The following is a 22964-nucleotide window of genomic DNA, read 5'->3' as shown; positions in this document are numbered from 1 at the left end:
CCTAAGAATGCTCTCTGGTTAAGCACTAATTTAAAATTTCCAGAAATTTTTTCTTTCATCTTGTCCTAAAAGTTGAACAACGCCCCCATCTTCAGCTAAAATAGACTACTTTTTAAAAATGAGCTATAAAATGTCATAGAATGCTTAGAATTACACTGAGAATAAACCCACTTGTTTTCCAGCTCCCCTCCCTACCTTTTCCTCCTTGACACTGCCCTTCAGGTACGCCAAGTGTCAGCTGGGAGTCGGAGGGCAATGATATCAGTAAGGCATGGAAACAGAACTGGCCTCTTTCATTTTTGCTGGCCACTGCCCTGAGAATGAATCTCATGTTAGCTTTTGGTTCAATTCTCTGTTTCTCAGAGTGTTTGTTTTAGGACACAGGGGCTTACTTTCTGTTAACGATGTTCCCTAAATTCTAGATCTCAATTGGAAAGCAGCCTGCCCTTAAAGCACCTGCCACCCTCTGATAGTCCTGACTAGGAAAGGCAGGCATTCTGGAGAAGAGCTCCTTTTGGAAAGCCTTCCACCTGATTTGGTGGGGTTAGGGAGAACAATGAAGGCAAGGGCGAGAGAGTCTATCTATCCTCCTCAGTGATTTATTACCGAAATCCCTAGATGTGGAGAGAAAGCAACAAAGGTCTGTAAGCTGCAGACCGAAATAAATAGCGAGCTGTAATGTGTTTAGCAAATGATAATGCAATCCACAGAAAGCTTTACAGAGAAGGAAAAATACACTCCCTGGGGCTGCGAAGTCACTGAGTCTGTGAAGGCAGAAAAAGATACGTTGTGCAGGAAATTTCTCTTGCTTCTCCCTACACATAAATCACTGTCTCGCGGGCGCTCTGCGGGATGGAGGTTGAGAGGCGAGGGACCCCGCTCCCTTGGGAAAACGTGCTGGCGCCCCTTACTCCCGGATATGCTGGATCTCACCTGCCCCAGCGGATCATGGTCAAAGAGATTTAATCGTGTTACTGACACCTCACCCCGCCTCCTCCCACGAGGTGGCTCAGAATCCCCGAGGACGCGGAACGGCGGAGCTCCCCCGCTGGGCATCCGTCAGCTGCCCTTCCCAGACCCCGCACGCACCCCGGGACCCCCACGCCCTCCCGGGCGCGCCGGCCTGCCCTCCCGCGGACCTCCCGCGCCCAAGCCGCGTGGCCCCCAAGCCCGGGGTCCCCGGACCACCCCTCCCTCCGATCCTGCGGCGGGCCCACCCCCGCACCTCTCGGCCGGGCAGACTCAGTCCCCGGACCTCCTGAGCGGCAGCCGGCTCCGAAAGCCACCCCCAGGTCATCCCCCGCGCGCTGGCGGCGGCTACGGCGGCGGCGGCTGCGATCCGAACGGGCCCCTCCATGCACCGAGCAGGGCAGCAGGAGGGCGCGGCGCCTCGCACGCCAGGGCGGGGACGCAGGGGCGGGCGGGCGGGCTGGCGCGGGGTCCCTGCTCTCCTCGCACCGAGCCGCGCGAGCCGGGTACCCGGGACTCAGGGGAGGGGAGCTGGGGGGGCGGAGCCACCGGGGCGCGCCCCCGCGGCCGCGCTCCTCTCCGCCAAGGCGCGCGGGCGCGTCACCGGCGGGCGCTGGGCCAGCGAGGAGCACGCGAGGAGCAGGAGGAGGGAACCGGACCGCAGAGGCCGCAGCACCCCGCCGGCCCGCGCCCCGCCGGTGGGTGCGCGCGCAGCCTGCCAGATCAGCGGCGGGGGGATGGGCCGTACCAATCTGCGGGGGGGGAGGGGGGCGCTCAGTGCAGGAGCTTCTCCCAGTCCCCTTCCTGCTTGCTCTACGGGAAAGCCACCCCAGGAAAGTCGAGTACGGCCTCTGCTTTGGTTTAGGAAAGTGTGGATGAGCTGCCTTAGCAACTCACGGAGACTCCACAATGCCTGCGCTCACTCTCTCCTCACCTTGCTTCCCCCGGAGAGGCGGCATTTCTGGCCGGTCCGCAAATGGTCTCCACGCTCCCCTGTTTGCCCGCCCAGGCCCCGCCCCGGCCCCGCCCCGGCCCCGCCCCTCGCGCCGCTACCTAAGTTCTCCGTGGAGCCCGCGAGGCCAGCCCTTCTCTTGGCTTCGACCTAGTCTCTGCCTTCTTGGTTCCAGCTTCCCGCCGCTTGTGGCTCCTGAGCCTTTCCAGCACTTTCAGTGTTCAGTTTCTTAGACCGCTCCATCCCGCCCTGCATTCACACACACGCGAGCAGGTAACAAAGCTCAGAGACCAGGAGAGGCTCAGGGTCACCTGGTGAAGGTAACATGGCCTTTGGTCCAGAGTCTCCCCACCTCGTCCTTTGGACCTGCCTCAAGTTATTTGATCTCACTGAACTTCAGTTGTTCAAACAGAAATAGAGAAAAATAATTTCTATTTCAAGGTTGTGAAGCATAAGTATGATACTTGGTGAAAAGCACCTGCCTCTTCCTGGGCCTTGGAGGACTGTGACTTCTTTATAATAATTATTATTATTAGCAATTCTTTTCTTTTCTTTCCTTTTCTCTTCTCTTTATCACCATTATTATTTATTATTACTTTAACTGTAAAAGGAATCCTGGTGATACTTGAAGTTCAAAAACACTCGGTACTGGGGTGCCTGGGTGGCTGAGTCTGTTAAGCTATTGACTCTTGATCTCAGCTCAGGTCTTAATCTCAGGGTGTGAGTTCAAGCCCCTAGTTGGGCTCTTCGCTGGGGGTGGAGTCTACTTAAAAAAATAAAAATAAAAACAATACTGAACTTCAGAAAAATATGCCAGTCTCCCTTACCTTCTAACTTGAATTCCACAAAGAAATGCTTTGAAAGTGGTGGTGGTCAAACAGTTTAGTTTTCTGCTCTTGCTATGTCCAGGTCATTGTGAAAGCATTAGATCCTAAGAAAGTCAGCTGGGGGGGTGGGGGAGGGAAATGAGCTGCAACTCTAGTTTGCTTTCCATTGTCCCGTTTTTTACTTCAAATCACCAATCTATATGTTATTAACTTAAGGTATAGGAAATGATTTTTCATTCAGCAAATAAAACTTATAAACACTGAAGGTCTAACCGAGAGTGTTTTGTATGAGTAGGATGGAAGTCTTGCAGGTTTCTCATGGCACTCTGTAGGAATCCTAGCTATCTGCCACCACAGCGCGTACACTACAGACACTTCCTGGTTCCTCTCTTGGGGCCCCGTTGACTCTGAGCAACCCCCATCTCACGGTGCCATTTGACTATCACTATGCCTATTGTTGCTCATAATCAGACTGAGAAATAATCAGTTTATTGATACTGTTTATTGTAAAAAAAATGTTTATTGAGACTGTTACTCTCTTTCTGCCTTGTTCATAAAGTGGAGAAATCATTTCATATATAAAATGGTATTTCATGAATGGATCACTCATTTATTTGTTCAACATTTACTTTATTTATTTATTTTTTCAACATTTACTTTAAAAATACTTATCGATGGGCACCTGCGTGGCTCAGTCGTTAAGGATCTGCCTTCGGCTCAGGTCATGATCCCAGGGTCTTGGGATCGAGCCCCGCATCGGGCTCCCTGCTCAGCAGGAAGCCTGCTTCTCCCTCTCCCACTCCCCCTTCTTGTGTTCCCTCTCTCACTGTGTGTCTCTCTCTGTCAAATAAATAAATAAAATCTTTAAAAAAAAGATACCTATCGAGCAATTACTCTATGCCACTGCTAGGCAAAGAGGTACATAGAGAATTATGACATAGTCCCAAGCTTCAAAGAGCTCACCATCTAATTATGATCCAAACGCATAAATGGGTAAGTACGCTGAGATGTCTTCAATGCAACAAACAGGGAGCTGTGGGAACCAAGGGCAGTGTTGCTGACACTGCCTGGAGTTCGGGGGAAGGGGAAGGTGGCTTGTCAAGGAAGGTTTCCCGAAAGAAGTAACCCATGAACTAAGTCTTAAAGGATTGTAGGAGTTAGCCAGATAAAGGTGAAGGAGTGGAAGGGCAGCTTGGCAGAGGGGACATGATGAATAAAGGCATGGAAGTGGGAAACAAGGCAGCCCAGAGGAACTGCAGACTCTTCTCTGTGGTTGAAGTGTAAGGGGCTGCGTAGGGATTGGTAAATGAAAGCACTGCAGAACGAAGCTAAAGCCATATCACAGATGGCCGTGCATGTCCTGCCAAGAAGCTGGGACTTTATCCTGTGGGCAATGGGGAGTCAATGCAGGATCTCAAGTGGGAGTTGGTATGGTCAGATTTGTGTTTAGAAACACCTAGGTAGCAGCAGTGATGAGGACAGACTGAGGGAGCCAAGTCTGAGATAAAAAAATTTGGAAGCTTCAGAAGCTGTCCGGACTGTCCAGTTGGATCAAGAGACTGCACTAGGACAATGATAAAATAAGGACAGAGAAGAGAGGGGAGATTCCAGAAGCAAGAAGAAAGTTTGGCAGGACTTGGAAACTGATGGCATGTGAAAAGTAAAGAAGAAAGAGAATCCAAGGATGACATCAGCCTTCTAGCTTAAGTGCATGGTGGTCATGCCTCCTACCCTCATGGTGCCTGGAAAGAGACTAATGCCCAGCAGGAGATACAGGTTTTAGGGAAGCAATTATGTGTTCAATTCTGAGCCTTTTGAATTTGAGGTCCCTGTGGAACCTCCATGTACAGGTGTTCACAAGATTGATAAGTCCAAGCTGGAGATATAAATTTGAAAGTCATCAGCATGGAGTATATTTATGCCATGAAAGTAGAAGTGACCCCCTCAGGAAGACTATGGAACCCTATAAAGTTGTGGCCAAGCATGGATTTCTAAAATTCCAATAACTAAAGCCCTCAGTTATCCTGATGAATTTGGAGGGAGTGCTGTTTACTGTATTCAAGGTGTGGAATGTGAAAAAGATGTTTGGGGAAGGTGGTGAGGGTTTGGAATAGCCATTAGGAAAAATGAGAGGTGAAAATTGAAAGTTGAAAACCAACAATAGGAGTAATGAGTGATGCTGAGAGCCTGGCTGAGGTTGGGGATCATGAATTCATAGTGGAGGAATCTGCATGATTGTTTGATTTTCTCTATCAGAATGTGACCACTCAAGTGTAAAAGGGAAAAGCTAACACTGATCCAAATTTGGAGCTTTGCTGGGTGATGTGGGAGAAGGAGAACAATACAGGGTATTGGTAAGAAAGTAATCTAAATCATCAATCCTAGGATCCACGGTGTGAGCTGGAAAGGAATGATAAACTAGAATAAGATGTCAAATAAAAGAAAAGGAGATTTCTGTGAGGTTAAAGAGCAGTTGTTACAGGATTGAGGAGTGAAAAAGCCACCAGATCTTTGGTTATGATCCCCATTTCCAAAGTGGAACAGTTCCGGGTAATAATTAGGTCTAGGAGGCTAATGGATGCTGGTGGAGGAAGTGGTGTAGAGATTTCAGGTCATCCTAATTTATGGGATCAGGGCTGGAGAGATGTGCAGCTAGTGAAGAGACCGGGAGAAATGTTAAGAGAAATACCATGAGCCAAGTGCCCAAGGCCACAATGACTGGAAGGTTGATAGATGCTTAAGTGACACGGATGCACATTCAATGACTTTTAGGCCTGAACTGGGTGTTTTTATAATACTAAATAAATGTTAAAACTGGTTCTCCAAGAATAACACAATGGACTGAGTAGAATTCTGACTCCACCTCATTTGACTTGGTCAAGTTATTTAAATTCTTGGAGTCTTTGTTTCATCATTTCTGAAATTGAGATGATATTAATACCCCCATAGAGGATTGATAATATCACCTCCTTTCTTAGGGTTGCTAGAAAGATTAATTGAGGTAAAACATGTGAAGTACTTAGTACTTGGCAATAGCAAACACTGAATAAAAGATAGATATTATAATAATAATGAGTTAATGTTTATGTAGCACTTGTTATGCCAAGTATTATTTTAAGCATTAGTCCCATATTACAAGTGAGAAAACTTGAGGCCAAGCAACATGAGGTGTCCTGACCAGGATCACATACCTAGTCAGTGTCAGAGCTTGTGTTCAGACTCAGGTAGTCTGGCTCTAGAGGCTGGACCCTTGATTACTGTCCATTAATATATGAGGATAAAGATAAAGAATGTTTCTCTTTATTAATATCACTACAAATTAATGTGTCAATTAAAAAACTTTCATTGAGCACCTTTTCGGCATAAAGTACTAAGTTAAAGAAAATGCCTAGATTGAAATACATCTATGGACTTCCTGAGGATCCCTTGGCCTCGCCTGTCTCTAGGACCCTTGGCTATCACAGTGACCCATCTGGGGCTCTTCTCGCTGTTCTTGGACCCTGCAAAGCTTGGGATCTCACTCCCCCAGCATCTGCTGAGAAGGCCAGGTGACCCAACCAAAAGTGTGGGTGTGTCTCCCCCATGAATGTGAGAAGGACACAGAGGAGCTCAACCAATTTCTTCTCCCTTCCTCCACCCAGTGGCATGATTTTTCAGTAACTCTCTTGTGCAGACATCCCTGGTGGCTGAGCCGGAGCACCTGTTGAGTGACCAGCTGTGTTTGTTTCCCAACTTTTCCTACTGCATTTCCCTTTTCCCTCACTCTCACCTGGCACTGACTTAATTGCCCCAATTTCTGTTTCCTAGAGAAACTCTGAACACCAGGACTTCTGTGCACAAAGCTTTAGAAGGAATGGGCCTATCTCTACATAAAATAAGTAACAATACAGATAACTACGTGATAAACACGGGATGAGTAGGATGCAGCAGAGCGCAGGTTTGAGTCCCTGCCTGAATAGTAACTACATGATCTTGTATTTTTCTGCACCTCAGTTTCCTCATACATAAAATGGAGGTAGTGATACCTGTGCTGTACTTTCATACCGGGGTGGTAAGAATTAAAAAATGGTACAACCTCCAGGGAAGAAAATTTGATGACATTTATCAAAATTTCACATGCTTTTACCCTTTGATCCAGTAGTTCCAGTCTTAAAATTTATCCTACAGATACTCTTGCACTTACATAAAATGCTGCATGCAAAGGCCCATTCACTGAAACATTGTTTATAACAGATTAAAAACAACCTGAGTGTCCATCATGAGGAACTATAGCCCCACACAATGGAATAGCATGCAGCCAAAAAAAGTAAAAAAGACACTCTAGAGAGTTTCTATGGAAAAGATTCTACCATTTGCAGCAACATGGATGGAACTTCATGCTAAGTGAAATAAACCAGACACAGAAAGACAAATGCAGGATGATCTCTTGGTTGTGTGTGGGATCTAGGTAATAGAACTAATAGAAACGGAGGACAGATTGGTGGTTACCAGAGACAGGGGTGGGGGAAGGGGGAATTGGGTGAAGGTGGTCAAAAGGCACAAATTTTAGTTATAAGATAAATAAGCACTGAAGCTTGGCCGCCATCATGAACGACACAGTAACTATCCGGACCAGGAAGTTCATGACTAACCGACTACTTCAGCGGAAACAGATGGTCATTGATGTTCTTCACCCCGGAAAGGCAACAGTACCTAAGACAGAAATTCGGGAAAAACTAGCCAAAATGTACAAGACCACACCAGATGTCATATTTGTGTTTGGATTCAGAACCCATTTTGGTGGTGGCAAGACAACCGGCTTTGGCATGATATATGATTCCTTGGATTATGCAAAGAAAAATGAACCCAAACACAGACTTGCAAGACATGGCCTGTATGAGAAGAAAAAGACATCAAGAAAACAGCGAAAGGAACGCAAGAACAGAATGAAGAAAGTCAGGGGGACTGCAAAAGCCAATGTTGGTGCTGGCAAAAAGAAGGAGTAAAGATGCTGCAGTGGCTTTATCTGGTTGTGCAGATTTTTCATGAGAGGATCAATAAACTAAGAATGTTAACGTGAAAAAAAAAAAGATAAATAAGTATTGCAGAGGTAACATACAGCATGGTGACTATAGTGAACAATACTGTGTTGTGTATTTGAAAGTTGCTAAGAGAGTAGATCTTAAATGTTCTCACCATAAGAAGAAAAATTGTAACTAAGTGAGGTGATAGATGTTAACTTATTGTGGGGATCTTTTCACAATATATCCATCTATCAAATCAAGATGTTGTGCACCTTCAGCTTATACAATGTTATATGTCAATTATATCACAGTAAAACTGGGGGGCTAAAAGAAAGTACTCTAGGACCTGTCCTGAAATGGAAGACAGGGAGCGAGATGTCAATGCAGAATGGCGCATACAGTGTTATGCCCTATTATATAGAGTTAGGAGAGAGAAGCTAAGAAAATGTATTTGTAATTGTTGATCTTTTAGAACCATTGGAAGGCTCCAAAGAATAACTTAAAAATGATTACTTCTGATAGAAAGTGGGTAAATAGTATTGACAGGATGGAGATAAAATTCAGGCTTTTTGACTTATAGCTTTTTATAATATTTTGATTTTTGAACATGTAAATGAGTTACATATAAAAAACAAAACAAAACAAAAATTTAATATGAAAATAGTATCTGCCTTTCAAGGCTTAAATGAGATAAAGTGTCAAATTCCTAGCACGGACAGTAGGATCTCAGTAAAGGGTCACTACAAAAAACAAAAACAAACAAACAAAACAAAAAAATAACTTTCACCTGAAATGGAGGAAGAAAGGCTTCAAGAAGGAAAGAGAACGGGGCACCTGGGTTGCTCTCTCGGTTAAGCATCTGCCTTCAGCTCAGGTCATAATCTCAGGGTCCTGGGATGGAGCCCCGTGTTGGGTTCTCTGCTCCAAGGGGAGTCTGCTTCTCCCTCTCCCTCTGTCCTCTGCCCCTCCCCTTGTGCGCACTCATGCTCTCTCCCTCTCCCTCTCTCTCTTAAATGAATGAATGAATGAATGAATGAATGAATTTTTTTTTTTAAAGGAAGGAAGAAAAGAGAACTTAACCTCAGCTCAGAGACTGGGGAAAACTCAGAAAGAAGTAGAGAAATGGGGTCCATTCCCAACCAGGGTCCATTCCCTTCCTTCCTATGAAAGCAGGATTGCAGGTAGAAGACTCTAGTTAGGGCATGACCCACGGGTTAGAGCAGAAGAGCAGTGGGAGATGAAGTTAGTGAGACAATCAGAGCCACGTAGGGAGGGTTTGAATTGTAAATAAGACCTTGAGACTTTGTTCTTTGGGTCATCATAATAACTAATCTTTGTATTATATCTCATGTTAGAAACTCAAATCTTACTGTCTGGGTTTGATACCAACTCACGTTAACGTTATAAGCCTCTAAAATATCCTTGGGCTAGAAATGATCTAATAGACATGGCAAATGTCAAGAAGTGTCCCTTTTGGCAACAGCAAAATTGGTCGAAGTGGATCATCATTAAGCTGGCTCAGTCTGTTGAAGGTTTTCCAACTAAACAGTGATTTCACATGTTTTGCTTTGGGTCATGGCTTTGGATTTTATTTGATCTTATTTGCATAAGAAATCCATTAATCCATTTAAAACTGACAAAGAGAAGGCAAAATGACCGTCGAAAGTCAATTGGCTTAGGGCCTTTCTTTTTACTCTCTGCTAAGGGTTCCAAAGTTCAAAACAACAACTAAACCCCCACAATATGTTGGACCCAGGGGGTTCAATAATAACAGAAGTCGCTTGTTCTATTTGGATAATTTCCAAATTTATACAACAAAGTTCCCGTTAAATATGCAGGAAGTTCTGATTATTTATGATGTAATTTAATATTGACATGTTATAAAATGGCCCAACCCTCCCCCACACCTTCGGGGTTTTACATCTGATGACTGCAAGGTAGCTAGCACCCCTACCATGACCAGTGTTGGTAATCAACAGTTTGCCCCTGCAGGATATTTTTTTCTCTTTTTTTCTTCAAAAAGAAATTCCAGTAGCTTGACTGTATTCTCACTGTCTTGTACATTTCCTGAATTATGTGCAAGAGGATTTCACGGAGAGGGAGATTTCTATGGCCTTTTTTATGCTGAACAACCTAAGCCCCGGAGACTCACTGCCTAAACCCATTACACACAGATCACCTAACTCTGTGACTGGGTTTGTGATGCTAGATTAATTTACCCACACACCAGGACAGAAGAAAATGACTTTACACATCTTCTTTGCACTAGCAAAGAATGTGGAGATCATTTTACAGGAAAGAGAAAGACAGGCAGGCGCTGAGCAGATATGGATGCCCCCTTCCATGTCATTCCGTTACATGCGGCAAAGGAGCCCCTGTCTGAGATGTGAAAGAGAATGACCAGTTGGGGATATTTGCAGAGGGAAGCAGCTAACGAATGAATTATTTGAGACTGGATGGTCTCGTAGAAAAAGCACTGAACTAAAGACTGGGGAACCTGTTCGGTATAATTTATTCCCAGATTCCTCCTTATCCTCCTGTCTGCTGTGTGAACCTGGGCCAATCACTTTGTCCCTACAGGAGAATTTCCGTCCTTCCTCTCAAAGAGGAAAAAGGAGCTACAGTACGCCAAGGTCTCTAAGAGGCTGGCGTTGTGAGGCAAATTCCGGCAACTTTGTAGCTCTAGCATGGGTTGGAACACAAAGATTTTGACATAATATCTTACCTGCTGCTTGAAGGATTTGGATTTAAGTCCCTTTCCGGACACCTAGCACCTAGGGCAGTTCTAATTGGGCCAGTCTCTGGAGGGGCTGGAGGTCTTCTGTTCTGTCATTGTCCATAAGCAGTATGACCTTGGGGGAGTCTTCTCATCAGCAAAACAGGTATCAATGTAAGAGGTTGCCAGGTGGTTTTGAGGATTGAAGACGTGTAACATACCTTGTCTAGTGGCTGACACAGAACAGGCAGGCCCCGTAATGACTGGTCTTACTTTTCGTTAGCTGGGTTGAGACAACCACCGTTCCGTATCAGTTGTGAATATTCCTTAGAGCAGCAACAGAGAATGGTATGAAAGCGAACTTGCACCTAACATGCTTCATGCATCTGTTTTCTCAACAAAATGAACAACAGGAATAGTACCATTTGCTAAGACTTTGTGAGGGTTAAGGGAAGTAATGCATATAAAGAACTTGGTCCAGAAACAAGGACATAATCAAGAATAAAGATGAACTAGTATTATTTTTATCATCATCATCGTGGTAAGAATCACGGTGAATTCCTCTCCTGCAGACCAAAGTTGTCTCTAATTGCTTTAGCTGTGAGCAGCTATCATGTTACACAGGCAGTGAAAGATGAAGCACACATGAATTATTGGTTTGTGTTACAGTCTTTCACAGATTCGTAATAAGGATGATGCTTGCTGTATATAGCATATAGGTATTTATTCATAAGTGGCATAAATTTAGAAGACTGGTAAAGATCAGACAAGCTTGGCACTTGGTAAGCATTTCATTGTGCTTGTTAACAAAATAAACACGTACATATATTTAAAAAGAAAATCTCATGAATCATTAATCTTGCTTTTGCATTATGTAACCAAGTGTTTTCTTCTGGTTAGTTAAAAGTACTTATCGGGAACCCTCTTGCATTGTTGGTGGGAACGCAAACTGGTGCAGCCACTCTGGAGAACAGTTTGGAGGTTCCTCAAAAAGTTAAAAATAGAACCACCCTATGACCCAGCATTTGCATTACTAGGTGTTTACCCAAAGGATACAAAAATACAGATTTGAAAGGGTACATCCACCCCGATGTTTACAGCAGCATTATCAACACTAGCCAAACTATGGAAAGAGCCCAAATGTCCATCAACTGATGAATGGATAAAGAAGATGTGGTACACACACACACACACACACACACACACACACACACGCACACAGAGGAATATTACTCAGCCATCAAAAAGAATGAAGTCTTGCCATTTGCAATGACATCGATGGAACTAGAGTGTATTATGCTAAGTGAAATAAGTCAGACAGGGAAAGACAAATACCGTATGATCTCACTCATATGTGGAATTTAAGAAAGAAAACAGATGAACATATGGGAAGGGGGAAAATGAAAAAAAGAGAGAGAGAAACAAGCCATAAGTGACTCTTAACTATAGAGAACAAACTGAGGGATGATGGAGGGAGGTGGGTGGGGGATGGGCTTAGATGGGTGATGGGTTAAAGAGGGCTCTTGTGATGAGCACTGGGTGTTGTATGTAAGTGATGACTCACTGAATTCTACTCCTGAAACTAATATTACACTGTTTAATAACTAACAAAATAAAAAAAAAAAACTTATAAGGGGTGTCAGTGTGGATGGTTCTGAACGGAGTCCTCTGCATCGCTATCCCAGCCTTATCAAGTGTCTGGGAGTTTGAGAGACCCTGGACCAGGGCTCTGCAGGGAGAAGATACCATGAAAGGGGACCTGGAACTCTGGCCTGTTGGAGCAGAGCTAACAGACTAAAGAAGTTCGTGGCTCCTGCCTTGGGCAACTCTCCTAGCAGCAGCTTTGGATGCAGCCTTTATCTTCATGTTTATGCCAGAAAAGGAGGGGGAGCAAGGAGGGAGAGAGCACCTGGGAGCTAGACACCTGAATGCGGAGGCTTAGGGTAGGGCAGCAGGGATTGAGAACAACTGAAATTAGGAGCCATTTCCCTTCCCCTTCCAATCCACTCCTTTCTCTCTGATGAGCCATTATGCTCTTAGAAAATTGTTGCTCACTGCCTCTGGCGTCCTTGCAGAGGGACTGTTAATAAAGGGAAGGCAACGGAAGAAGGAAAGGGGTTTTCTCCATTTTTCTCCAGGTTGGAGATGCAAACTGGCTGTGGGCTTACAGGCACATTTCCGGGCTGCAAGGCTTGAGTGAACTCATTCACTCTAAAGTGTCAGTAACTGATAGCAGCTTTATCATTTTCTCCCAGGATCGAAGGGAATGGCTCTCCAGGGGTAGACTTTGGGATACTGCCGCAGATAGATCCCTAGGCAGATATTTTGGATTTGGGGGACCTTCTGTCTCCTCCACCTTTCAGATTGCACTGTTCCCTGGTGACAAGCGGTGGGGGGGGGGGTGAGATTAGCAACCTTCCCTGACTTGGTCCCAGGCTGGGAGGGGGCATGGGAAAACCTGTAGAAGAGCCCATTCACAGACCCCTTCCCATTCTCCTCAGACCCCCACCTGCATTCAGGAACACCTCTTCCCCCCCCCCCCCCCCCCCGCCCCCGTTGTATTCATTTCAGGATTTGTCAAAAGCTCAACACTGAGCCAATTAGCCCCCCCTCCAGCCCAGCTTTTCTTGGGCCCCTTCACAAAGGGCTTCCACCTTGATGAAAGGACTGTGCCTAAGGAGATACGTGCTTAACATTCTTCACAAATGCCCGAGGGGGAGGGCAGAGGCCTTTCTGTGGCTGGAAGGAACTGAGGTGGGGGCTTGGAGACTTAAACTCAAAATAGACCAAACCAATACAAAATGTGAGACCTCAAACTTCTTTCCAGAGTGAGATCATTTTCTTTTTTACCTACCATCTGGAGCCATGACCTTGGAGACTCTACGTGCCCTCTTAAGCTCCATAGGCCCTGTCCCTTGCCTCCACACACGGAGGATGGCTCAGAGACGGCTTGCTCCTCTCAGCAAAAGCCCAAATTTACCACACACACCCCACGAGTTCAGCCTCTTACACTCCTGACCAGGAGGCATGTAATCTGGAGGGCCCCTTCCTGAGTGGGGAGGCTGGATTGATAGTCCTCTAATATGGGAAATATTTCAGGACCTCTTCGAGATGGTCAGCCCAGCTGGACTCCCGTCCGTGAGCCGTGTGATCTGTCTGCGGAGGAGTGATGGTCATTCACTGGCTTCTCTCTCAACATTTGCAGCCACTGTTTGGAGATTCAGCCCTTTGATTTCCTCTAGTGCCTGGGTCTGTGCATACTTCTACCCAAAGGCTGTTCTAGAGATGGCTCAGAAGGTGCTGGACTGAACTAGCCCTTGGAAAAATGAGCCAAAGGCACAAAAGAGGTGGAATAGATCACCGTCCCTTTTCTCTCTCTTCCTCTGTTTCTACCTTTAAAATACTGACATTGCCGTAGTTCTCAAGGCTAATGTTTGCTGATTTTTAAGTATAATAAATTTCTTCAATGACATTTACTAAGCACCTACAATATATGGTCAAGCAAGACGTAATGTTTCTACACTTCTTTGTGTCTGCCTCCTATTTCGCTGCTTTCTTGGGAGAGGTCAGTATATATCTTTCTACCTTTTGTTTTGAGCCGCCAAGGACTCAAGCAAGTCAACAAATGCTTCTCAAGCTTTTTCTCTTTGTTCATCACTAGCCTGCCTGTAGAAGGACGTAACAGCATCTCAGCTCTTGAGACACTTAGTCTTTTTTGATGAGATAAAACATGGCTGATGTAGTCTCTCTCAACTGGAACAGAGCTGGATTCGAATCCCAGCAGGTGAGCGTCACAACCCACATGCATCACTCTTCTGCAGCCTTTCAAATGCATCTCCAGGACAGTGAGGAAGCCATGCAAAGCGGCGTAGACACACACGCTGGTTTGTTATGGTGTCCGCTGAGGTTACGGGTTTTAAAAGCAAGAGAGAAACGGTTCTTGGAAAAGAACCGCAGAAAGAGCTGCGTTGAACTGTTTCAAAGCTGATAGAAGACTTTGTTCTCATGGAGAATGAGGGGGACAACCCGGGGATCCAAAGGGAAAGGAAGAGATAGGGCGGGAGCCTTGCCTGACTTTAGAGTAAGGAAAACAGCAAAGTTCTTCTCTGCAAAATGACGGTAATAATAGTCCCTCCCTCCCGGTTTTGTGAGGATTAGAACAATGCCTTGCACGTAGCAAGCTCAGTGTAAGTGTTGGCTATACTATTACTATTATTGTTCTTGGATGAACTTTTACTTCAGGACTGGCTAGAGTTGGGGAGAGGGGAGCCTGGCTTATATTATGGTGTCTTAGGTTAGTGACTGGAATACACTGGAAACCTTTGTTCCTGGCAAAGCAACACTATGCTCTCATTTCAAACCCACTTATAAATTCTGCAATGGAAAAAACCGGCCGGCCCTTAGGGAACTCACTTGTAAGGGCCTGAGGCTTGGGCCACACTCTCACTAAATCCACTGGCAGAAGACCTTCGGGCCAGCCAGCCCCACCTGGAGGTGGAAGGCGATTAAATGGGTGATCTCACCCCGTCCCCTTTGACCAAGGAGAGGGCCCGAGTCTGTGATCCTATAAACAGACTCCTATGCATTGCAAACCATGGGCGTTTTTGTGGATTGTTCTTTGTTCAGAAAAAGCCAGAGCTGTCTTGAGAAGTCTGCAGAATGTTAAGAGCTGTCACTTCCAAAGTAACGTAATTTCTGTCTGTTACCCAGCCGATCGGCAAAGCAAAGCAAGGTATATGTCTCCATGAGTCAGGGTTTATTTAATATTTGCAACCCTGGCAGCTTTCTGACTGATGAAAATGTTTTGCAAACAGAACCTGGGCCTGTTTTTCTCCACGCTCCTTCTCCCGCTGCCAAATGTCGAGTGAGAGGTTGGCAGAGGTCGTGCTAAACTAGTAGGGCTGATGAGATACTATCTCTGTCTCCTTGTAACACAAAACATTTATTTTGCAGGGAGTGAACACAAAATTGAAAGGGCTCCAAGATTTCTGGGAGCAAGAGGCTTGATCTTCCCTTAGCCGGACTGCCTGGTTTGTTGACTTTCTGCCTTTTGTCTCCCCCAAGGCAGGCCACAAGCTCCACCTGAGACATAGGCCATTAGGAAGGCAGTTCTAGAAGCAACAGACAGCCCCCCCACCTCGGGCCCCAGAAGTTAGGAAAACTGTCTAGGCGGCTGAGAGGATGAGCAAATGTGCGGCAAAAGAAATCTGCCGTGAGGAGGGCAAAACCCAGGTTTGGTGACTGTCTCCCCCTTCTCGCCTTTGCCCTCCGGCTGTCTGTCAGGGGACCCAGAGCCCCCAGCGCAGGCACAGCTCAGGGCCCACAGGGCACTTTGCTGAGGACCCTCATTTCCGCGCAGCAAGCCGAGGATACCTCGAGATCTGCAACCACGGTGACAGTCTGGAGACTGACTTCGCTCCCCGGCTGTACTAGCCTCAGACCCTGCCTCGGTGGAAATCCTGGATCTTACCAGGCTTGGGGCCCTGCGCACGTTCTTTCCTTTCTGTGTCTGCAAAATGAGGATCATAATTGTACCTGCCCCCTGGGCTATGGTGACAGTTAGAATAGTAAGCTCAACGGAAGCCTGAGCTGGGCTATTGCTGTTGCCCTCAGTGGTAAGGTAGACGTCGAGTTCTTGCTTCACAGTCTAAGTCAGTCTGACACCTGCTCTCGGCTGCTTCATTCTGCCCTCAGGCGGGGCCCTGGGTGCCTCTCCCCGGGCTCTGGTCTCCTGTAGGAGCTCCTGGCTCTTACCTCGGAGCTGGCTTTGTGTGGTCTCTGAAGCTCCTGGCTTTCAGAACCAGTTTCTTTGGTCCTGGTCCTTGCACGAGGCTCCCAGCACCAGCCCGTACCACTCGGTCTGTCTGTTCAGTTTTTACAAACACAATCTTTGTCCATACGCTGCCTTCAGAGAAAAGAGAAATATCTCCAAGAGTTCATGCCGGGGGTGATTTATAACCGCAGTGCTATGCTCTTGCTCTAGAAAATGTGCCATCTCCTTATTTAGTTTTTCATTGAACTCAGACTTATTGAGTGCTGTTTACATCCGAGTTTCTCAACCTGAGCACATGGGATATTTTGGACTAGATAATTCTTTGGGGGTGGGGGTGGGGACTGGCCTGTGCCTTGTAGGACAGTTAGCACTAACCCTGGCCTCTCCCCACACTTACTCCTGCAGTCGTGACAATGCAAAATATCTCTAGATATTGCCAAAGTCCCCAGGGATAAGGTTATCAGATTTAGCAAATAAAAATATAAAGCTTGTTTTTATCCCTCAGCCTTACTCTGGGGCAGATCAGCCCAGGTCGAGAACCACTGGGTCAGATGGCAGGCCCTGTGCCTAGTGCTTTCACTCACATCCACGTCCCCACAGGGTAACTGGGTAAGGCAGCGACCAGCCACCCGGGAAACTGGGTCTTGGAGAGGGAAATAGCTCAGCCGTGGTCCCCCCCAAGATGCTGGAGTGATTTCAGTGTGCTTTCCAGCGTATCCCAGCAGCTGAATGAGGCTCGACCTTTTGCAGCTTCTTCCATGTTTACGAGCACTGAGGAGCCCCACTCCCGCCTCATTCCACCCCTTCTGCGCTGATGCTCTGATAATCGGGACGTTGATTGTACAAAGGGCCAAACTAGACACTGTCCTACAAACCTCTCCACCCCACACAGCTCTGAAAGCCTCTCTTGGGGAGAAGGCACGGGCAGGAGAGGAGGGTCCCTGCAGCCAAAGCCTGCAGCCAAAGCCTGGAGAGACAAAAGGCAGCGAGGGGCTGCGGGGCTGTGGGGCCGTGATTATTTCCCTTGCTCTATCACCCAGCTCAATGGGGCATTCTGGATCCCTGCCCTCCAATACTCAGGGGCCTTATTAACAGACCTCAGCTGTTGTCCAAAGCCCTTACCTCACCCAAAAGGGCTCTATTTGCATGATAATGCCCTCTTTGGGGGAATTATTGCTTAATTAAAGAACAGCAATCACTTTAATTAGCATGTCTCCTTGCTCCCTAGTACTTTTCATGGATTCAAATGAGCTCCTCATTAGGTATTGGCACTTGGACAAATCTGGGGCTTCTGGCGGCACCAGGAGGCTCTCAGGGCAGGCGGCCCCAGCTAGGACCTCAGAGACAGGGAGGCCCAGTCCTGCCAAGAGCACAACCCAGGCTTTGTGAGGAGAACAGCAGACAGGGGCCCGGCCAGCACCCTTTGGGCCCGTGACCCGGCGCACAGGGGAGGGCCAGGCCCTGGCTGGTGGCGTCTGCAGGCTCTCTTTACCTCCGTTTATCCGCTTGAGCTATGCTTCTCTTTTCAGCTCGTTTGCCCTTCATATTCAGCTGCTTTGCCCATCCTCCTCCTGTGAACGGTTCGAGGTTCTTTCTACCACCTCGACCCATCTCTGTCTGTCTGTCTCCGTCTCTCTCTCACACACAGACTCACATTCACACCCCACATCTGTTTTAATCTCGGTGCATCTCAGATTCTTCACGCCCAGTTTTGGAGCGCAATTTTCTCTTTTAACTGGTAGTGTGCAGGGATAGCACATGAAAAACAAAAACAAAAACAAAAAACAAAGACACACAAGCAAGAAAAGACACCTCCCCTGGGGGTGCCTGGGTGGCTCAAGTCCATTAAGCTTCTGCCTTCAGCTCAGGTCGTGATCTCGGGGTCCTGGGATGGAGCCCTGAGTCAGGCTCCCTGCTCAGCGGGGAATCTGCTTCTCCCTCTCTCTCGGCCCTCCCCCTGCTTGTGCACTAGCTCTCGCTCTCTCTCTCTTTCTCTCAAATACATAAATAGTATCTTAAAAAAACAAAAAACAAAACACACCTGTCCTGATCCAGAGATGGTCTCTTTCCCCGGGCAAGATCGCTACCTTTCTTTAGCTTCTCTTCCCTGAGATCCAGAAAGCTCTCCAGGGGACTATTCTGTGCCCTTGAGTAGGATTTCCAGAAATATGGACCAATGTGGGTTCTTATTGCCACAGCTCACCCTTTCCTGATTATTAATCAAACAGAAGTTATTTTGTAGACACGGGACAACCACTTTCTACATACTACAAGCAATGTCAGCCGAACTATACTTTGATATTTCTCTTGATCTTTTCTGGGAAATCTTTTTCCAGGATAAGGACAATAGAATACCCTCCAGAAAAAAAAAAAAAAAATCTCTTTTTTGCCTGGATGTCAGGGTACCAAAAATCAAATGACCTTTATCCTCCTTCCTACATCACACACATTCTCCGCCCCCTCCCATGCTCCAAGGCCTGTATCTATAATATTCTGTTGATTGCAAATAAAGGTAAAAGGACACATTTCAAAAGTGGTGAGGTAGAAATAGTCCTAGATCTGCACTCAAGAGATCTGTCTTCTTGTGTAAGCTTTGCTCCATGGTAGAAACGTCTCTTTCACCCAATTTTCTGGGACTCTCGAGACCAGAGTAAGAACAGGTCCAGAGCTACAGCCCCAGAGGGAGGCCAAAGGCAGCCTGTCATCAGTGCACACACCCAGCCGCTGTGCCCCTCCGTCACACCCAGAGTGAGCAGCCCCGGGGCTCCCCTCCCTGCGAGTCCCCGATTTTCCCTGTGAGGGGGGGAAGAGGTGGCTTGGAGCTCTTTTGGGGACTGGGGCTGGAGAGAGATTGGGGACGGGCGGGGTGCCTGGGGAGAAGGGGACTCGCTGGTCCTCTCTCTTGCCCTCTCCCTCGGCATCCTCCTGTGGAGAGAGTAACAACAAATCAGAGGTAAATCCACTTCCTGGCAGGAAGCTGAGCCTGAAACTCGATGAAGCCACAGCGGTTCAAAGGGAGAGTGACACCCAAACAAGAGAGCAGCTCTTAATCCCCCACAGAAAGATGGGAATGGAGAGCTCAGGCCCAGGGGGGAGACCGCCGCTTTGTTTCACCAGGATTGAAAACACAGACCTATTGAGAGGCTGGGACTTTGAGACACAGACCCCGAGGGGCAGTTGCCAAGTTGAAGGCAGCCCGAGGCTGCCAGCTTTCACCTCTTTAGTTCGAGGCTTGGCAGTAATGAGACGAAGAGCCAGGACTTTTAACTGGCTAGGTCAAAAAGGTTTCCTTACTAGACAAACGAGGGGTGGGGGAGCATTTGAGTCTCAGCTTGAAGCCACTATCATCCAGACGAGAGCCGTCTCCTCCCACACCCAGCGCCTACCCCTGAGCCCCTGGGCCCCTCATCATGGCCCAGCCCCACTCCTGCCGGCTTCCCACACCTTGAAGGCGATCCTGAAGAGGTGTCAAGTGGGCCAGAAGAGGGCCCTGACAGAGAGCAAGTGACGAACAGGTGGCCGGGGCAGAGGCCCGCCCTGAGGCTAGTTCTTGACCTGTGGGTCAGCGCCTGGTTTAAGGTAAACTTGGAGGGGGTGGCCCTTAGCCCCTCAGCTCAGCCCATGGGCAGATGCAGCTACGGGAGGGAGGGGTCCCTCTCCCCCCAGTGGTGACAGGATCTTCCTTGTGCAGCTGCTGTGGCCCAGCCCTGGCCCTGGGTTCTGGGGCCCTACACCCTACTGCGTGATCACTGAAGCTATTTGTCAACCTGTGCTCTGCAGAGACCTCGGGCTTAGCAGGTGGTGCCCAAGGGCCGATGGGAGATGGGGCAGGGGATGGCCCAAGCTAAGTGAGGGGGTGTCCCTCCTCCTCTCACCCACACCTCTCAACCAGAGCAGCTTCTTCTTTTTTTTTAATTTGCTTGATATATCTTTCACATAAGATTTCATTTGAAGAAGCAATCACAGAGCCTAGAGAATTTGAAAAGCCCTAAGAAGACGTCGGAGACGGGAGATTCATGCATGCCTGTTTTCGTAACAGCATTTCTGCGAAGTTGGCATCCAAATGTAATTCATTAAATGAATGCTCACATGACACCTGATTTATAAGACCATTAGCTCCACAGAAGATTTGAGGTTGCTTATAAAGAGGTGAGTATAGGGGCGCCTTGGGGTGGCTTAGCTGGTGAAGCGTCTGACTCTTGATTTCAGCTCTGGTCATGATCTCAGGGTCGTGAGATCAAGCCCCATGACGGGGCTCCATGCTCAATGGGGAGTCGGCGTGAGATTCTCTCTCAACCTCTCCCTCTCTCTCTGCCCCTCCCCCTGCTTGCGTGCACACGCTCTCTCTCAAATTAATAAATAAATCTTTAAAAAAAGAGAGAGAGATGTGTATAATAAAATAGAGGTAAATATAAATGGGAATAAATTACCAGGACTACAGAAAACACACATGAAGTGAAATCAACACTAGGGAAGAGAGGCACACATATGCAGGTGATAAAGTTCTATGTATTTACTGTTATTGGACTCCAAATTGGCTTCTGAGCTTCCTGTAAGGCAGGGAAAGGGAGAGAGGGAGAGAGGGAGAGACAGAGACAGAGAGAGGAGAGAGAATCTGGTATCTAATTCTCTTTACCAGAATGAAGGAAATACACCAGCTTCTCAGGCTAAGCAAAATTCTTTTAAAGAAAAATTTTTATTTTTTTATTTTTATTTTTTTAAAATATCTTCCAGACATCTTTTTTTAAAAAGAGATTTTATTTATTTATCTGAGAGAGAGAGAGAGAATGAGCAGAGGGAGGGACAGAGGGAGAAGGAGACTCCCCGCTGAGCAGGGATCCTGACGCAGGGGCTCAATCTCAGGACCCTGGAATCATGAGCTGAGCCGAAGGCAGATGCTTAACCAACTGAGCCACCCAGGTGCCTCTTATTTTTATTTTTTTAAAGAATGCATTTACTTATTTGAGAGGGAGAGAGAGGGAGCACAGAGGGAGTGTGAGAGGGAGAAGCAGACTTCCCTGCTGAGCACGGAGCCTGATGCAGGGCTCCATCCCAAGACCCTGGGATCATGACCCGAGCCAAAGGCAGACATTTAACTGATGGAGCCACCCAAGCGCCCCTAGAAAAATTTTTAGAAGAAATTTCTCACAATGAACTTCATATAGGAAGGGCTAAGTCATAGAATTGGGTCTTTAGCTGGCTTCCTATGGAAACAGACTCCTGTGGCTGATTCCGGGGATGCTCAATAAAAACCAAAGGCACTAACATTAAAATACAAATGTAAAAACAGGTTGGTGAAGATACAAGATAAAACAGCCCAAAAGAGTGCTCTGGTACTGCTTTAGTTTGCTGCTAGCATAGCCCATCCCTTTTAGTTTGGGTCCCCCCAGAAACAGACCTTAAGAAAAGGATTCAGGAGCTCCTGGGTGGCTCAGTCGGTTGAGCTCCTGCCTTTGGCTCGGGTCATGATCCCAGGGTCCTGAGCCCCACCTTAGGCTCCCTGCTTGGTGGAGGGCCTGCTTCTCCCTCTACCCTACCCCCCTGCTCGTGCTCTCTCACTCTCTCGCAAATAAATAAATAAAATCTTAAAAAAAAAAAAAAAGGATTCAAATGCAAGTCATTTGTTTGAGATATGATCCCAGGAAACACTGGTAGGGGAGGGGACGAGTGAGACAGAGAAGGAAAAGAAGCCCCCCAAAGGTGTGTTATCAGGCTAGTTTCTATTAAGAGAAATTAGAGCTTACCCCACTGGGGGGTTCTAGGAGTATTAAAAAACCTGAGTTAGCCTACTGGAGGGGTGGGAGCTGGGGCATTGATACTCCCATCAGTCATTGGCTGAAGGCAGCTCTTAGGGAGCCTTAATTCTATGGCACCATCAGCTGGCCAGGCTCCTCTGCAGAGCAGATCCCAGCAGGCAAGCCCTCAGGAAAGAGACGCAGGTGCTGGCCTGGGACCACAGGCCAGTGTGCTCACAGGTGGAGTGCTGACAGCATCTACTACACAATCCTACTTTGGTCACATCAGACTGGGGGACACATGGTGACACCCTAACACCAGTCCACGTTTTCCTGGCTCTCGCTCAGATCTGCTGAGGCAGGACTTCCTGTTCTCTACAAAGTCTTCCCATAATTATTCCTAGGAGAGTTCAGGGAGTGTCTCTCAGGTGCTCCTAAAGCAAACCCGTCCGCTGGGCATCTCCCGGGCATGGCTCCCTCTGCTGGGAACTGCTTGTAGTAAGTCCCAGGTCAGCTGCTTTTTCTGCGGGGCCCTGGCAGCATCACGGGTTGCACCGGGCCTGGTCAGTACCACGACCTAATGCGTACATTGACACCTTGCCCTTCCGAGTGAGATGGAGCTCTCAGAAGCCCTCAGAACAGCACACTGTTCCCAACTGGAAAACAGAAAATGCCTTTCTCTCCCCTTAACATTATCTTCTATCAGAGGTCCATTAAAGCAATACAGTCTTCTGTCCTGATATCAACTAAGATTTCAATTAAAACAACTCTTGATTGTCATATGAAGCTGTCCCTTTTCCTTCTTTAGGCCCAGAAAAGGCAAGGAACAAACCCCAAAAATATTATACACAAATTATCCCTCCCTTCCAACAAGTTATATTCAGAAATATTCTCTCTTCCCCTTCAACACCAAGATTAGTTTTTTGTTTTTTTAAAGATTTTATTTATTTAGTTAAGAGAGAGAGAGCAGGAGCAAGGGGAGGGGCAGA

At 47.1% G+C, this 22964-nt stretch overlaps 1 protein-coding gene and 1 pseudogene across 12 annotated transcripts in view; one reads left to right on the top strand and one right to left on the bottom strand.

Annotated features, from left to right (window-relative positions):
- The window catches only part of CDON (cell adhesion associated, oncogene regulated), a 113944-nt gene extending 97468 nt beyond the window's left edge, over positions 1-16476 (bottom strand). For 4 of the 12 annotated variants that reach the window (XR_013442548.1, XR_013442550.1, XR_013442549.1 and 1 more), the window contains exon 1: positions 1226-1446. The gene's annotated coding sequence lies outside the window, so the exon portion shown is untranslated. Of the gene's footprint in view, positions 1-1225; positions 1456-1903; positions 1927-10688; positions 10794-16221 lie in introns of those variants that run through there. The other 8 variants (XR_013442552.1, XR_013442553.1, XM_078058786.1 and 5 more) reach the window with 7 other exon arrangements.
- On the top strand, positions 7322-7802 carry LOC118540213 (small ribosomal subunit protein eS24 pseudogene; annotated as a pseudogene).
- Positions 16477-22964: the final 6488 nt, after the last annotated feature.

Source organism: Halichoerus grypus, chromosome 11, assembly GCF_964656455.1.
Source record: "Halichoerus grypus chromosome 11, mHalGry1.hap1.1, whole genome shotgun sequence".
In the NCBI taxonomy this organism is placed as follows: domain Eukaryota; kingdom Metazoa; phylum Chordata; class Mammalia; order Carnivora; family Phocidae; genus Halichoerus; species Halichoerus grypus.
Note: the sequence above shows the minus strand (reverse complement) of the source record. Positions and strands in the feature narration are given on the sequence as shown.